At 45.1% G+C, this 17,723-nt stretch overlaps 1 protein-coding gene across 2 annotated transcripts in view; it reads right to left on the bottom strand.

The window, feature by feature from the left end:
- Positions 1-783, bottom strand: part of LOC134147309 (ankyrin repeat and fibronectin type-III domain-containing protein 1-like) — a 302,508-nt gene extending 301,725 nt beyond the window's left edge. For both annotated transcript variants that reach the window (XM_062588342.1, XM_062588344.1), the window contains exon 1: positions 671-783. The gene's annotated coding sequence lies outside the window, so the exon portion shown is untranslated. The remainder of the gene's footprint in view (positions 1-670) is intronic.
- Between the last annotated feature and the right edge of the window lie 16,940 nt (positions 784-17,723).

Here is a 17,723-nt window from a genome sequence, read left to right as displayed (position 1 = left end):
CAGCTCACCTCCGCCTATAGCAGGGGGATACGCGGGAAAGCTGAACTTGCCTTCAGGAGGCTGGCAGGACGCAAAGCAGGAGACACAAACCATCCTTCTGCAGAGCCTTTTCCGCAGGGCATGCAAGCATCCACCTCACCCAAGCAGCAATCCCCGACACTGTTCTCCTCCTCTTGGAAGCAGACCCAGGTTTAAGCATCCTGCTGGCTTCCTGCCTAGAGGGATGAGTGTCCAGGACCCTCCTCCTTAGTCTTTTCTTTTTCTTTCTTTCTTTCTTTTCTTTCTTTCTTTCTTTTTTTTTTTTTTTTTTTTTTTTAAGATGCATATCTTCTTGTCTGTCTTTAGTAGTAAACTTTCCAGTATCTAGACATACTATATTTTTTAGGAAAGCCATTTTTGTTGGTTTGGCCAGCTGAATTTCAATGTCACCTACGGAAGCACTTGCCTTATCCACCTTATCCCCCCCTTTCCCAGCCAACACCTGCGGAAGAGCAACTCGAACTGAAAGAAAAAAAGCAGGAAAAAAAGGGGGGGGAGAGCCAAATCTAAAGGGGAACAAAACGCTCCTCCACGCTGCGATAAGCCAGCGCTGCAGGAAGCAGGATTCCCTCCCTCCTCCCCGAAGGCTACAGGCACGCGAAGACCGCGGCTGCTCGCGGTGCGCACTTACAGCGGGCCGCGGCGCGGAGGCTCCGCCGGGCGCGCTCCCCGGGCGCCCTCCCCGGGCGCTCGGAGCGGCGGCGAGGGCGCATTTCCCAGCAGCTGCTTTTCACGCCGAGCGGCTGCGATGGAGCAGCAAAACAGCATTGCAAGAGCATGAAGTAATCCCACCCCTGCGGTGAGCGTTTTGCTATCCGATTAGCTACTCCAAGTGTCAGAGGGGAGGGAAAACAAAAAAGAAAGAAAGAAAAAAAAAGTGCGCTGCAAAGGCTGTTTTGCCGCGCCGAGGAAGAGGAAGCGGGGGGACGGGGGAGGGGGCAGGAGCAGCTCCGAGACAAAACTCCCCTTCCCGCAGAGCAGCACAGCCAGCAGCTTTCATCCCCCCCATGCATGGGCAAAGGGCGGCCGTGCAATCAGATACTGCGGCGAGGCCGACAGGCAACAACTTGCTGCTCCGGCATAATTAATTTGCTGAAAACTACCCATGCTACTTCATGAATCGTTTTAACAAACGATTAAGAGACTGAGACTGCATGCTAGTTTAAGATGCAGCTAATGTGCATAAAGCAGTAAAGCAAACCGAGCATGCTGGCCAGCACAGAGCAGGGAAAAGCAAAGTACGTAAAGTACCCAGAGTTTGCACGGCAGCAATCTGACTTCTTAGTTGTCCTGGGAACTCTGCTGACTGTTGGGGGAGGTGCCTCAGCGGGGAGATGCAACCCCATATGCACATCAAAGAGTTCTCAACAGCTCTGCAGGCTCCCTACCTGCAGGGCATGGTGACAGGGAGGACACACGCACCTGCATCGGAGCTGCCTGGCAAATGCAACGTGATATCTCCCATGCCTCAATGAGCAGCATCTCAACCCTGTAATTTTGTTGAGTTGGGGAACCCCTGACATCCTAAGAAAAGCCAGAGAATCAAACAGCTGTGGTACTTTTCCATTACCACAAACTCCTCTTCGAGGACAGTTATTCTTCTCTTCTGTTTCTCCCACTCTTAGTCCCTGCTGGCCATTTCTCTCCCACTTGTATTTGCCTGTGGTTTCCCTGAGCAGGTAGCTGGAGTTCATTACCATACACTCTCCCACTGCAGTGTAAAGCCACCAGCCTTCCTAGCTTTTATTGCACCCCACTGACTGGTGTCTGCACTCAGCCTGATGATTCAAGTCACCTGCGACTTTGCATATGCACCCTGGAGCACCTGGTAGGCTCCAAGTTACCAGGCAGAAAGAGGGGTCAGACAGCTCTGGCAGACTGGTAGTGGGGGAGCACTTTTGTGCACCTCTGTCCCCTGAGGTGCTGCTGCGCATTGTGTCCTCCTCGCATGCCAGAGCCACTTGGAGTGGGTTCGTCAGCTGCCTTGACCAACAGGATGCCATCATCGCTGTTTCCCTTCTGTTTGGTGGGGTCGGGCCATGTTGCCAAGTGATGGCAAGCTGAAGCTTGCTCTTGGTTGCTGTTGTATGAGCCCACATCAACCTGTGGTGTAATGCAAATGAAAGTAGACTCAGATGCTCTTCATATAGCCTCTTCATGCAGTCTGAAGATTGGCTCTCAATTCACCAGCTGGGCTGCCCAGAAGCTCTCACAGACACGCTTATGTTCAGCCTGTAGAGCATCCTGCAAAGGCCTGCATTATCACTAACCTTTGGGCCTGGATTAGCAGGGCCTCATCAGACCTTCTCCAAACCAGCATCGTTCTCACACTTCCGATTTGGCAAAACGCAAGCGCACAAAGCAAAGCACATGAGTCAGTAGGGGAAAAAAATACTCTAGGACCAAGAAGGAGATACTGCAGAGGAAATGTCTGCTGAGAAATGCAAATACATTTTTTTTTGTATGATGAACAGAAAATAAAGCATGATAGGCCCATGTCTGGCAGCAGAACTGTGGTATGAGCTGAGCTCCCAAGCCAAAACACTTGAGGCATGCTCTGAATAAGGAAGGAAAAATATTTTCCCTTCTTGACCAAGAGCACCCTGGATGCAAAGTGTCAGCCAGATGTGGGCTTTTGGGGTGGAAACATCTTCTCACAAGGACTCTGGCTGAGCAGCAGCACAGCAAACAGCTGTCTGAGCCTGCAATCACAGCTCTGAGTGCTGGTCCTGACCCATGAAAGCATTTACACAGGTACTGAACTTTAAGCATAAGCTTAATATTCACAGGGGATCTGAAATGCTTTCTGAGCCTTGACAGGTTTCATTTCAAAGCACTTCTTGGAGTACATTACTGCCAATTTATAGAGGAATAAAGTACAGGTACGGTTCCACTGTGCTCTGACTTTGGTAACAAGCTTCCCCAAAGTTTTATGCGGTTGTACCCATAATATTTATGCTTATAAAAGCCTGTTCACTGGCATGCCCATGTCCTCTCATTTCTGATAACCAGTGAAACAAGCTGAGTGGTCTCAGATTAGTCCCCTGCACACAAATATCCATGATTCAGCTCCACGCAGCTGCCACAGAGTTAAAAAGACTATGAATGGAATAGTAACAAGGCACTACTGCCTAGCCTGGTGATCTCAAAGCAGGATGTTCTGAAACCCAAGAGATACAGAGGTCTCATGGCAAGTAGAAGCAAACTAGAGAATGCCAGTGTGCTTTTTGGCGTAACTGATTCCTAACAGTGATGACTTTGTTATTTCCAGCCAACAAGAACCCTCACATGCGGTACAGTTCACCATTCTGTCTTGGCAGGTGGCAAAGGGCTGCTGCAAAGACAAGTCGTCGTGTCATGAGTATCCCTCACGCCCATTGCAATATTCCTATTTTAGATCTCTTCTCCATGCAGGAGAACAAAAGGGCTCTTAAACTCTCTCCATGCAGTTCTAAATCAGCTGTGAAACAGTGGCTTATTAGAAAAATGAGCTGTAAATATCACCAAAAGTCTTTCACTTCCCAGTCCTCTATAAGCTCATAAAAAACAATTACTCTATGGAGGAAGGGCAGCCTCATGGACAACAGTTTTCCAGTGTGTTGCTTTTTAAGGACTGAGACACCAACTATACATTTAATCATCACGCTGTGTGCAAACAAGGAATAACAACGCTAATTGAAATACTGACATTTTGCATCCAGTCATCTTTCCAGTGGCAGAAGTTAAGAGACATGTTACAACTATGTCAGAGAAGTTTCAACTGGGGCTGTTTGTGCTAGAGATAAATATAGATTTAGATAAACAAAGAATTTCAGTCTCCACAACTATTACGCCAGCAACTTTCAGCAACCTTCTATCTATTACAAAGATAATTGTCAGATTAATTTCTCCCTGTTTGATTGGAGTTTGGTCCAATTCTGACCGAGAAGATGCTATTAGTGCTGCTTGGCCCCCAACACTGAGCCAAATCGTCATCCAGGGAAACAGCTGGCAGACCTGAGCCTCAAAGTCAGCACATTCTCAACTTCCCAGCTTCCTCTTTGGGCTCCTTTCACAAGTGAGTTTGCCAGTGTGGATCACAGCAACAGGCACTGATGCACAGTGCCATGGAGCAGCAGTTGGCTTGATAAACCACCTCCATGATTGCAGCCGTTCGTGGCAGTCCCACAGAACCCTTAGCAGTGTTGTAGACCATCTCCTCTCAACCCTGGATCATGACTGGAAGCACCTAGAAGATCACACTCATCAGTGTCACCCAAGAAAACTTTTTCCAAGAATTATTTATATCCCTGCATCTTAAGAGCTAAGAGCATTCTCAGGTTTTATTTTATTTTTTTTTTTTTTTTTTTGGCAGGCACCGTCCTTGATTTTAAAGGATGGTCTGATTTCCCTTGTACCTGTTGGAAGTTAGAAAGGTGGTTTCAAAGTAAAGGGCAACCTAACCAGGAGCATTTTGCCTGATGTGAAAGGAATGCCAACCTGACTGTGTATCCAAGCTCAAAAAGCTTAGTGCATATACACTCCTATTTAACATACTTCAAACACAAGTGCCATCAATTCTAGTCTAAGGATGCAGATGAGACAATGACAAAATCTCATCCCATTTGACACACCTACATCACTTCTGGAGACAGCTGCTGGGCCATCTCTTCTGCTCATGACTGACTGCACCTTCATTACAAGGTCTTCCTTGTGTAAATTGGCTGCATATGGTTTGAGACCTAACTACAAAATCCTTGCCTTATCCCTTCTCTTACTACCAAGTCTTCCTGCTCCAGGACTTCATGCATAACAGACAAGCACACTTTGTAATGAAGACGACTCCTAATGAGCTGACACAGGATGCAGTAACGAATGGTGCTTGTTTTGTGAAGTGCTGATTGAAGAGCTGGCATGTTGTAACTTGAGGCTGTGCCTTCTGGTTTGAGAGTGTAATTAACAACAATTTAAAAAAAAATCAATCTCAAGTTGATGAAAAGTGCCAGGTCTGACTGCTCATGAGTGTTAACCTATCCCCTAATTTGCAGCACAGATAGAGCATAAAGCCAAGGCAGTGCCCTTGCTTAGACCATCCACCCAAGTGGGAAAAGAACCTTACTTCATCTCCCAGATTCAGTCACTGATGGCAGCCTGCAACTGCCTGCCCAACCAAGCCTGGCATGTGAGCTTGCAGGGCTATGGGCATAGCCCTTGTAGGCTTGCAAGATTGTGGACCTGCCCCTTGTGGGCTTGCAGAGCTATGAGCCTGCCCCATGCAGGCTCACAGGGCTACAGGCCTATTCCTCAGATGAGTTGTTCTCCTGCAGTGGAACCTAATTCGTGGTTCTCCTGCTGGCAAGCATCATCCCAGTCTTGACCCAGCTCCTAGAAAAGGTCTAGCATATTGGGAGGGAGGTCTCATATCAACAGCAGCAAGGTGGAAAGAATGTTCCAAAAAAGGGGGCAGTTCTGATAAAGATTTGGGAGATTTCTGTCTCAGAGGCCAGTTCCAAGAGCAAAGACACAGAAAAAACTATTAAAGGCTGCAGCATGTAGTAGGAAGAACTGTGGGAGCTGCTATGTTTACAGCTGAGCAAGTGAGTTTTCTTAGGATGAGCAAGGAAGTAACACTTACCTGTGAGCAGGTCTTGATGGGCGACTTTGTTTATACGGACACTGTGGACCCAGGAACACATGATGGTGTCCCAGTTCTGTGTCAAGAAAGATGGGGAATGCACCAGCCTTGCCTGGTCCATATTGTGGAAGCAGCAGAAAGTTTTTTATGAGGCTGTACTCCCTAGGAAGCAGCAAAACAAAAATAAGCTTAGAAAGAAAGCAGTGGCCTGTGCCAGCCCATGGATAGGACAGACACCTCTAACATTAGATCTTCCCCAAGACCTCAAATCCAACAGGCTCAAAGATAATATGCATTTTTCTTTCACTATTTTTTCTGTTAAACTCAGGGAGGTGTTGCAGAAGGTGCAAACCCTGTTAAAGCTGCCGTTGGCTGCATTTGCCTCGCTCATTGTCCCACATCTCAAAAAACAAATTAAGGGGAGACCAGGCTGTGGCAGGGAAAAAAAGACCTGCAGGATGGATGGAGAGGAAACAAACAGGTTCTTTACTGATGCTCGGTAGTGAGGCTTCACAAGATATCTGTGCTGATTTAATTTCTCATTGCCATCAGCAGTTGTCAGGAAAGTTTCCTGACTATGTTAGGCTGAGGAGTCAGTTCATCAAGGGGTCTGGTAAGCATGGATAACTGTAGCACCCAGAGTCTGTAGAGGGGAGTAAGGAAGAGCAGGACTGCACCTTTCAGCATAGCAAACTGTTCAGTTAGCTCAGTCATATCTTTAATCCTCATCCCAAATTTTGAGCCAAAGCTATTTCATGTTCATGGTACCTAGGGTCACAAACCCAGGCAACCTTGGGAACTCAGAAAGCTACTCCAATGATCCAGTTGCTGAATCTCCTGAAATTCTTGAACACTGCAGAGTCCAGGGAGTTCTCTGGTCTTGATGCTTTGACTTTCTTGCAAGGCCACAATACCCCTGGCTGGAACCTATATTCAACCTACTGAGACCCTAGGTTCAATTCTGACACCATCTCCCGCCAATACCCATATGCTTCGTCTCTCCTTCTAAGACTCCCACCTTGATGTGAGCCCCCCTACTGATAACTCTTGAGGCATGTTAGGATCACTATGAGCAAACAGACCCCAACAACTGACTGTGCAACGAGTTTCTGAGTACACAACTGATACTTCCTATACCTTGCACAGAGAGGGCAGCTTCTAGAGAAAGTAACAAGCCCCTGAATGCAATGCTCCGCACTTTTGTCCTTCTTCCACAGGAGAAGAGCCATGGCTTTGGGCTGGTTTCCTTTGTTACTTCAGCTCGTGTTACAGGTGACTTCATCTGAAATAGTGAAAAAAAAACACATCTATGAAAAGAGAGTTCCCAGCTTCCAATACTTCTCATCTAATCTTTCCACACTCTGCTCCAGTTAGGAGGAGCTCTCAGACTTTTCCCAGATGATCTGTCATGGAAATATCTTCCCATACAAACTACATTTTCACAGATTATGTCCCTTATCCAAGACATTTGAACTTGAATGGAGGGCCATCTCCACTCAACAACTCCCTGTTTTAAGTCCTACAACACTTTCCCAGCTCAGCCTAGACTTAAAAAGTCAACATTGAAAACAGATTTGGTAAAGTACAGGCTGATTTAATGAGGGTAGGAGAGACTTGGAGGCCTTCTCAGCCAGTCCGTTAGCAGTTCTGCAGAAATATCTGTGCTCTTTATCACAGGAGCAGCCATACGGCTGGACCAGACCCTTTCCCCATTCATATCAAGGCTGGGTTCAGACTTAATATAGGTAAACATCAAATTCATAGGGAATTCACTTTGTCTTTTCACAGTCAGGTGTGATACAGATCTGGTGATGCTTGCTGGAATGATGTATCTGATTGAATATGATCAAAACAAAAAATATTCAACACTCTGGAAGATTTTAGCACTTTTGCTAAACACTTCCAAAGTGTTGGGCATGATCAAATTACCTGCGGAAAATAGCAGGCTATGAAAGAGGGTGTCTATGGCTGGCCTGTCTTAAGAGATCCTACCTTTAACAATTATAGCTGCTGATTATGAGATAGCACCTCTGATAGCGCTTAACCACTACTTGCTTCAAAATACAAAGGCAAACCGAAGCAACTTTTTCATCTGCAGTCTTATATGACTCCATTTTTAAGAATCTGCTTTTATTGATGACTAGAATCTCTGTCTCTAGATGCCTTCAGCAGAACTAAGTGATTTAGTAGAATTAAAGGATTGCGAAGCAGTTCAAGAGATGCTTACAGAGAGGCAGATGACACAGTATGAAAATGACGACCCTTCCAAAATGTTGCAGGTGACCACCACTAATATTTTTTCCAGAGATGAAGCCTTTAAAATGATGCTGCAAGAAAAGAATTTGCATTCCTTTGCCATCCAAAAATAGCAGATGAGAATTTTGTGAATAAATCTGTGAGAGCTGGAGCTGTCTGATACTGCTGACCTTGCTGACCTAGATGAGAAGTGGAAGATAATTCTAGTGAAGATATCCCCAGTGAATGCAAGAACGCATTTCCAACTGATGTGTGAGAGAGAAACTAAAAGCAAGATATAAGCAGAAATCAGAAGTCCTTCCAGAGATGATCTGCATGTGTCTACATGTATGGAACAGTTCAAAATAGATTTATATGAAAGATTCTTAATCAGTCTCAGCCGAAGGGACTCAGAGACATGAAAATTGGATAGCTGAATTTGGAAGCCTTCCTAGCCAATAGTGCCTTGAAAAATCTGTGTTAAGTCTTACACCAAGTTCTGGACTAATGAAGAGAAGCTTTCTAGTGCATGGAGAAGTACAGTAATCCTTGAATTTCAGAACAGGAAGATGAAACTGATAAAGGAAATCAACAGGCTTGATTCTGAGCCTGATTGCTGCCCACCAGGAATGGGATGGAGCTCATCAAATTCTCTTACCTATGCAATAGATGACGTGACTGCCTGGAGCGGAAAGGTCTTTCGATCGAGACCAGCAGCAAGATGAGGTTGATATTAATCTGATCTTAATCTAATCTGATTAATCAAATCTTAATCTGTCAATGAGGACTGAGATACCTTCCTTCACTTGCTGCAATCCTTTTTATCACTAGTATTTACATACAGCCTATCTTAAATAGTTTTGCATAGAAGACTGTCAGGTATAAAAGACTTTGTAAGACGGTATCAAATGCTCTAAATAAATACAATCTAAAAATCTAAATATATCTAAATATCTATGTATCCAAAAATCTAACTACATTACTGCAACCCCTCCTAGCATCAGTAACTTCATCACAGCCTCAGAATTGGCATTTCTTTCCTCCTCTAATTCAAAATTAATTCTTAGGTAGAGAGGGAAAACAATTAAAGTAGCAATTTCAAAAAGCAATTCATAAAGCCATGGCTTATTGTCCTTTGCTACCAGAATAACCTAGTGGACTCTGATGGTGTGGACTCCTGTTTACATGGCTATATGAGTGTTTGGAGACTCTTCTTTCTCAAAATATGTTCTATTTCAGAAAGCACTGGAGTAGATTTATTTGTATGATAATTGCCAAATCTCTTCTTGTGTACTCAGCATTACATTGATTTCCAAACCTTTGGACTTCTGTGAGTTTTAATCTTCTGTATTACAGGAGCACAGATCAGCCCCAGCTGAGAGCATATGCTATTGCACTAGGTGCTGCATACTGCATAAAGAGAGCAAGAAGTTGGTCCTGTCCACAGGCAACCCAAGACTGGGCAACACCACCCCAAGCACAGAGAACTGCTACAGCAGGGCTGGCAGAGGCAGTAGGGTGGTGGATAGGCAGGGCAGAGGTCCTCTGTCCCACCATACAGGCGATTCCTGAGCTGGTGCGATGAAACAACCCTCGCAGCCCTGGCTAAGAACATCTTGAGATGGGAAAAGATAGACCCTGTTGAAGTTAATGGGGAAGATTTGGTGATCCTTTTTTAACTGGATGGAAAATATTTGGCAATAAACTTAAATGTTTTTGACAGAGAAGCCTTGCCTCTGTGCCTTTGGGGTACATATGCCCCATGTTTGAACTTCCTCTAATAAGCAAAAGAGTCAGCAGAGGTTTTAGCCTTTATCCATGAGTATTACAGCAGTAGATGAGAAAACAAATTTATTTTACACTTTACCAGCAACTCCAAAAGAAATAGGAGTTTGGCCCTTGCTCTTCTCTGTCTCTGTAGGGCTTGGTCACAAACTCAGCCACAGTTAGAGCTGAGCTCACCTGCATCGGACACGACAGAGAGTTCATAAGCTGTATGGGTTGCACCAAGCCCAGTACCCTGTTTCTACCTACAGCAAGTCACAGAAGCACAGGAAACTTCATACAACCAGGTAAGATACAGGGGATTTTCCCTGGCATACCTCTCCCCTGCAAACTGCGGATCAGGGACGTCCTGACCTAGAAGTCAGATCTTTGCATTTAATTTCTACTGATGTTTTTTTCCTGTGAATTTCTCTAATAGCTTTCTTTTTAACTCATGCAACCTTCAGCATCCACAGCCTCCTGTGGCAATGGGCCAAAAGCTCACCCGCTATCCCAGGGAGCTGCACTTCCCCAGGAATTAACTACTAGCATGCAAATATCCAGAGCATCAAGTGGTCATGCTAATTTCATGCTGATGCTCTCCAGCACGACTGTTTAAGGCTTTCCAACAGAGGAACATGCACTGGATGAAGAAGAGGTTTCCTTTGAGGGAGATCTGTCTGCCAGGGCCCTTCCAGATCATGGCTGCAGGGAGTCTCTCCTTTCCAAGCGACAGTGCTCATAAAAGAGGGCTGGGACTATATATGGAGTCTCTCTTCTACCACTGGAAGCAAAGCAGTCAGAGACATTGTGGTTCCGGTAGGGGCAGGTGAGCATGGTATTTGCAAGAACTCCCTGATGAATTACTGTAGGTGTTTCAGAAGTCCATCTGAGACTGTGCTGGGCTCCAGCACATGAGTTCACAGCACATGCCCTGATTCATGGGTGGGTGCTCTGTATTTCAGAGGAACCTCCATCTCCTTCTTTTCACAAGAAGCCATGCTGTGAGAAGGTCAGGAGAAAAACAAAGCACCTTCAGATTTCCATTTGGCTGCAATTTCCTAGACTATAAATTAAGTAGTGAGAAGCCTTGCCTCATACATACCTTGATGAGTCAGGAACTGCCAACAACTGGACAAGAACCTTTCTCTGTCTGAAGGCTTTGAAGGACATTGCCGTCATTTCATGTGAACCAACACCTCAGCCTCAGTTTAGAATTCTGAAGACATGCTAATGTGATCATTCTTAACATACTTATCCCCCAGACAGGGGATTAGTCCACTGCCTTCCCGTGTGCATATAAAGAACCCCCTTGGTTTTATGAGGACGTGCATGAGTTAAAGTGCATAGTTTTCTCCTGGGGCAAGGGAGGAAAGACCCCAGTGCTACTGCAGCATGTCAGATAGCCCATTCACAGACTGATACAGCCCAGAGGCAGGACACTCCTGCAGCATGGTGTTCACAGGGGCTGTATGATGAAGTGCTACAGATGTTTTCTAAACACTCTGGCCATATCTCCAGATTTTTAGATTTCATTGTCCCCAAGTTTCACCTCACAGCACAGATCTCCTTGCTGAAACACTCTTCTGCCTCCAAACCACAGTGCCTCACTTCCTTCCACCCACATAGCCAAACAGGATCTCCTGAGAGTCATACCGGATTTGCACAGAATGGGCAGAGATTACCAGCTTTGTGGGCCAGAATTTTGACTTCTGCCATTGGTGGGAAGTCTCGGGGGGGAGCAAATCATCCTTTTCCTATCCACTGCCTGCTTTTTCCTCCAGCAGTGAAGTCAGAGATTTTGGAGCAAGACTCATCCTACCACCTCATGTGAACACCATCCTGGTAAGAGAACTGTAGCCTGCTTCACAGCTGTGTTCTGTACAAGTGTTGCTGGAGCCCGAAGTAACACAAAGCAGAGGCATTCAACTCCCATAAAGTCTTGGATTCCCCACATTCAGTTTTCCCCTATTATACCATGCAGGGACATATTAGAAGCTGGTGTAGGGGTGCTTCAAGTTTCAGGAGACCATGATTGGAAAGTTCTTCCCCTCTTATGTCTTTTCAACATATTTTTTTTTCAAACTTGGGTATATAGTGTAGCCCTGTCTGTTACATTGTTCTCCCAGGAGAGTGTGGATCACATGTGCCTCATGGTCTACTGCTCTCCACATTCACACACGGGTAAGACTTCTATCCTCCGCTTTGTTTTAATGAGGACTGACAAAATGGTACCTCCAGGAGAGGAAGCAAAGCAGAGTGTTTCCTTGTAACACTGTCCCTGTTCTTTGGATTTGTCTCCCAGCCTGCAGCTTGGGAACATGCCTGCTGACTGGCTCAACACAGCACTTACTAAGTGCATCAGCAATATCAAATCCTGCTGGCCCATTACACATTGGCATCCTTCTCTTCTAGCTGCAATATGCCATCAGACATCTTCTTTCCAGGGCATTTCATATCCCTTTCCCACCATGTCTTGCTGACAGCCATGTGAAGTCTGGAGGGATTTTCACTGCAGCAAAATACAAGATCTGGGAATCTAGTTATAATCTGTATTTCCCACAGATTCATTTCCTGGAGTCTTCACTCCAAAGCTATGCAAACAAGGGCTGAAGAGAGGGCTCTCTGGATATTTATGCATTTTTCCAGCAGCAGGGAAACATCTTCAGGATTACACTGGGAATAATGTAGGTCTTTTTCATTCCTTGAGTCATTCAACAATGGTTTAGGATCAAGAGGACAGTGTTTCTGTTCTTTAGTCTTTAAGATGTCTCCCATCCTGAGAACCTGAAAAGCTTGTGCAAGGCCCTACCCTGGTATATACAAGGAGGATTTTCTTGTGTCACCTCAGCAGATAGCATCGATCTCCACGGGCAGCACACAAAAGGTGGAGCATGGCTTGTGTATTATAATAAACAGTGTTTGCTTACGTTTATTAGTGATGAAGTTTATCTCTTACTAAATCTTTTTTTTTTTGGGGGGGGTTGTCATTCAAGTGTGATGCCTACATGAATCTTACTCTAGCGAGTCCTACCATGATGGACTGTAGGCTGGGTTTTCAAAGAGCTTTAGGTACCTGTTAGGAGTTCCAAGTGCCTGGGCAGCTATTTTCATTATTTTTATTAGCCTACAGACATTTGACAATAGGGCTCACAGTAAAGAAGGAATATGAATTGCAGAATATAACCCGACACCTGTCAAGCTAAGGAATGAATGCTGACACTGTAACTTTCTCTAGATTCCACCTATGCAAAATACCACATCTCTGCAGGTACCAAAAATAACTGATGGCAGAGCTGTGATTACCAGCAGCTGCCAGTTAAACATTTCACACATATTTTAACCTACTTATCTTTTGCAAATAAATCTTTAAGTCTTAATACACATCAGTTTAAATACTGTTTAGCATTTGTGCTATATCACAGTATGCAGCATTTTCCCAGCAAGCAATACCATAAAATAGAACCATAACTCAGACTGTTAGTTTAAAACCCAGTCCTTCAGCTCTGATGTGTCTCCAGTGCCAAACATGTCAGTAGATCAGCCCTATCTTGGATAAAGACTCATTACTACAAGAGCAGAATATTGGTCTTTGCTGCATTCACTCCTTCTAACAGGAGCTGCTGCTAGTGAAAAGACTCAGATGCTATTACCTTAGAGTTCTTTTTCAAGTGGGGTGGTCAGCTAATCCACCAGAAAGCCAACCATCCACAAGAGTTTTTAATTTGATTCATCTAGCAACTGCCATGTTCCAAGATTCAACAAAAAGAGAGGCAGCAGGAGCCTATACCCAAGATGAGGAAGGGAGTGGGAGCCAGGCTGCCCAGTGCTGGACAGAGTGCTATTACAACAACTAAACAATTATGTTAAATGTAGGCATGTTTTGAGTCTCAAGTGTAGGCAGAGGAGTCCCTATATTTCTCTCGGAAGGTTTCTGCCTTTCATCTCCCAATTAGCACCTTCCCCGTAATTCTTGCATCATGGTTTGATTCCATAGCTAAACCACTGTAACACTCACTGTTGCTAGAAGAGGCTGTTCCAGTCTTGCTCCTCCTCACCTCCTGCATGTACCCTCTCCTAATTTTGTAATGGCAGTGCTTTCACTTGACTGTGGGAAGTCAGTTCATGGCACTAAGCCACCAGAAAACTAATCAGGATGAAGTTACATGAGAGAGAGTAAGAAAATCTATCAGTTTGCCACTATCAAAAAGAGGAGGCTCTGCTTTTTCCCTTGTCTTTTCTGCCTAACTGTGGCTGTAGATCCTCTGCTGCACTCCCAGAGCCTTCCAAGAGCCAGTTCAGTTCAGTAAGCCAGTAGAAATAATACTACTGATCATCCATTACTGATCAGCACACTGAATTGCCTTACTTTAACATCAAACCATGCTCTTAGATGCGATACCTAAGACATTCTCTGAGAGCAGGGAATGGCAATCACTAGACCCTCTTGACTCAGAGGCAAGGGACAGGCCACAGCACTGGTGACACATAAAATGGTCATGCATCATTCTTCCCAGTAGGGTGCAGATTAACCACAAAGGGCCTAAGTAAAAGTTTTCTTGGCCATTGATGGGAATCCTTAGTGCCCACAAAAAGTCAGAGGTTCTGGAGTGATCACATAGCAGAATCAACTCAAATACAAAGGGTTTCTTGGAACTGTTTTTCTTTTTTTCTTTCTTTTTTTTAGCATTGCTAAACAGCAGAGGCTTGATGCAAAAACCAGGGACATCAGTAGCACTGCTCCAGCTGACTTTAGATCAGGCTTCATGTGACTGTAGATTACAGCAATCTGAACTGTTATTGTTGTTGCTTTTAACTGCTTAAATATCAACAGTATCCAGGTGCCTAACAGGATCTGTAATTCTCTTATCTCCCAGAGCCCAGGGAGATACTTGCAGCTGTAAGGGAGCTTGGCCCTCTACTGAACTGATGTAAAACTACATTTCCATGACCATTTTCAATCCAATAGCAAACCATCCTGTGCATAGAATGACCATACAGCATCAAGCCACGCTCTGCAGCCTTCCCTGCCTCTCCATTCCACATTCTTACGCCCTGACCAAGACTGACTTTGAAATCTTATCAGGAAAAAGCCATGGTAATAGTTCTGCCAAAAGAAGGAAAACAGAAGCTTCACATATTTGGAGTCAAGATGAAACAATCTGTTCAGCCAAAAACCATCTTAGCCACCCTTGTAGTCTGCTCCAAAATGCAAGTTATAAGAGGTCTGGCCACATTAGGCCTCTATTTGTCCAACAAAGAAATCTAGTGGGAAGTACGCAGAAGAAAAAAGCAGTCTACTTAGAGAAGCAGCTGTGTAAAAGTGGGCCCTTCTTGTCCCACTGGCTGACCTCCCTGGGTGGGCTCAAAGAAGTATAGCTTTTGACTTTTCTGAATAATATCTGTGTTTACTATATGGTATTTTTGTTAGCATCGTTGAGTCCAGTGTCTACAAGCTAGATTCTCTCTTGGCTCATGCCTCAAAAGCATAATTATTAATAGAGTTTTGATAGCAAACTTGTACTTATTTTCTGAGTTATGAGTCAGAAAGAGGCCAGTATAATTTTTAAATTCCGTTGCAAAGTTGTAAAAAGGAAAAACAGTCTTCACATATGCAAAATGTGTAAACTTCATTTGGCAGTAAGTTGTGTGGAAGCCCACAGTATCTTGTCTGGTCAACTCCCTGATTTTATTGGTATGTTTGTAATATTTTACGCTTTTTTTAAAGTCTAATCTCCATCAGTCATGTGAGAGTTACAGTGAGACTCTCATCGTTGTCTTTAGAAGAGTTTGATGTCACGTGGCTGCAGAGAAAACATGAACATCTGAACTTGAAGATTCAGGCTTCAAAGGCAAAAAATATTTATATACTACTTTCTAAACTTTATTATTTTTTATTCTACTGCATAAGAGGAGAAGACTCAATTTGTGCTCTCCAGTTGTCCAGAACAGGCATAATTGAGTGCCAGCTATCGACACTTTTTGAGAACTGCACTTCACAGTGCTCCCCTTTATAGTAATGGATGTATTCTTGATCAGATCCTGACAAAAAGGAGCTATCCACAGAGACTGCAATATGAATTAGGCAGTATCCACAGGGATAGAAAAGCAGATTCCTCTTTCCAAGAAAAAAAAAGGAGATCTTGTTTCTTTGCCAACACAGATCAAAGGGAGTACTAGCTCACAGAATGCACTGTCTTTGCTAGGATGCTCTAGCAGGCCTTTCCCCCCTTTCTTTGCCATCCTAGCACTCCTAGGGATCATCACGAAGACTCTGTCCTGAGGTAGGACAGGGCCGCATGTCAAAGAGGCTGAAGCATAGCCATTTTGACCACCGTACTTTAATTTCCAGCTGCACAGCCATCATGGAGCTTATGCAGAAGGCCCTTGCAGGCACCAGCTCTCACTGTACTGGATCGGTGGCTCACAGGGTGTTGTGAGGTGGCTCCATGTCACCAGCCTGCCACAGCAAACACTAAGAGAAGTAAAATCTCTTTTATATTTTGACTCCCCAAATAAGAGCTAGTACAAAAAATGCAAAGATGTGGACATGGTGTATACCCTTTTCTTACTTCTATCCAAGATCCGCCTTTACACAAATGTATATGCCTAGTAGAACTTCCCCCTCCCCCCAGGAAGCTCTGGACTTACTGTATACTTGATGTACTGTGCAGGGGAACACAATGGCTGATTTCCAGAGGGCTTGATTACTGAGTGTATTAATTAAATAGCATGTGCATACAGTAATTGCATCATCCTTGAAGCTGATCCGACACTTCCAAAAGCATCCAGACTCCCTGCTCATGCCTTGTGCCAGTGGCAGTATAAGCACTGCTACCTTGTTCAGATACCAAGGACAAGAGAGGAAGAGCCAACATGGATTCACCAAAAGCAAATCACACCTACCAACTTGTTTACCTTCCATGGAAAGAGGATGGGCTGGGTGTATAAGGGGAAAACAGTGGATGCTATATACCTTGATTTTAGCAAGGTTTTGACACAGTCTCCAATCACCCATTAAGTGAAAAATTGGCAGGACTGTTGGGTTCAAAGGCTGGTGATAAACAGTACAAAGTCCAATGGATAGACAGTTACTGGTGGCATCCCTCAGGGTTGGATATCAGGACAAGAATTGTTCAGTCTCTTTTTTAATGACTTGGATGACAGGGTAGAGGGCACTCTCAGCAAGCTTGTGGGCGATATCAAACTGGAAGGAGTGCTAAATATATCAGAAAGCCAGGGAGAGGATCTGGACAGCCTGGAGAGATGGTCTGACAGGGACCTCATGAAATTCCATAAAGGCAAATGCAAAAATCCTGCCCCTCGAATAGGGTAACCCCTTGCAGCAGAATAGGTGGCAGGCAGCTGTCTAAAAAGCAACTTTGAAGAAGACCTGGAGGACCTTCCAGACAAGCAGCAGTGCACCTTGGCAGCAAAGTAGGCCAAACCCATCCCAGGCTGTTTGAGCAAGAGTGTAGCAAGCATGGCAAGTGGAGCAGTTGGGTGTCCCTCGGGAGCGCAGCATCCAGTTTTGGGTTCTCCAGGACAAAATAGGCACAAACATACTAGAACAAGATCTGTGGAGGCCCTCAAGACAGTCAGAGGCTGGAGCACACGGCACGTAAGGTGAGTCCGTGAGCACTGTGCTCACTCAGGCCCGCCAAAAGCCAAAGAGGATCTTGCTGCTGCCCACAACCACCTCAGGGGAGGCGGCAGAGTGGACAGTGGCAGACTCTCCTCCAAGGTTCACAGCAGAACCGTGACAGGCCCAAGCTGGAACATGGCTAGAAAAAAAATGTTCTTCCAGCAGGTGGTCAAATACTGAGACAGGACCTGGGGTGAGGGAAATCTCCACCCTCACAGACACTGAGGACATGGCTGGATGAGGCCCTGCAGCAGCTGCCTGGAGCCAGCCAGGCTGGAGACTCCTGGATGTCCCTGCCACCCCGCATGCTCCCTAGCTGCACAGCAGGTTGTCCAGAACAACGTGTGCCAGCTCTGGCCACCCTCTTTGACCCAACAATCCGGCAGAAATACAGAAAATCCCCCGAAAAGCAGGATTCCTCTGTGG

Source organism: Rhea pennata, chromosome 15 (genome assembly GCF_028389875.1).
Source record: "Rhea pennata isolate bPtePen1 chromosome 15, bPtePen1.pri, whole genome shotgun sequence".
NCBI classification, from domain to species: Eukaryota; Metazoa; Chordata; class Aves; order Rheiformes; family Rheidae; genus Rhea; species Rhea pennata.
Note: the sequence above shows the minus strand (reverse complement) of the source record. Positions and strands in the feature narration are given on the sequence as shown.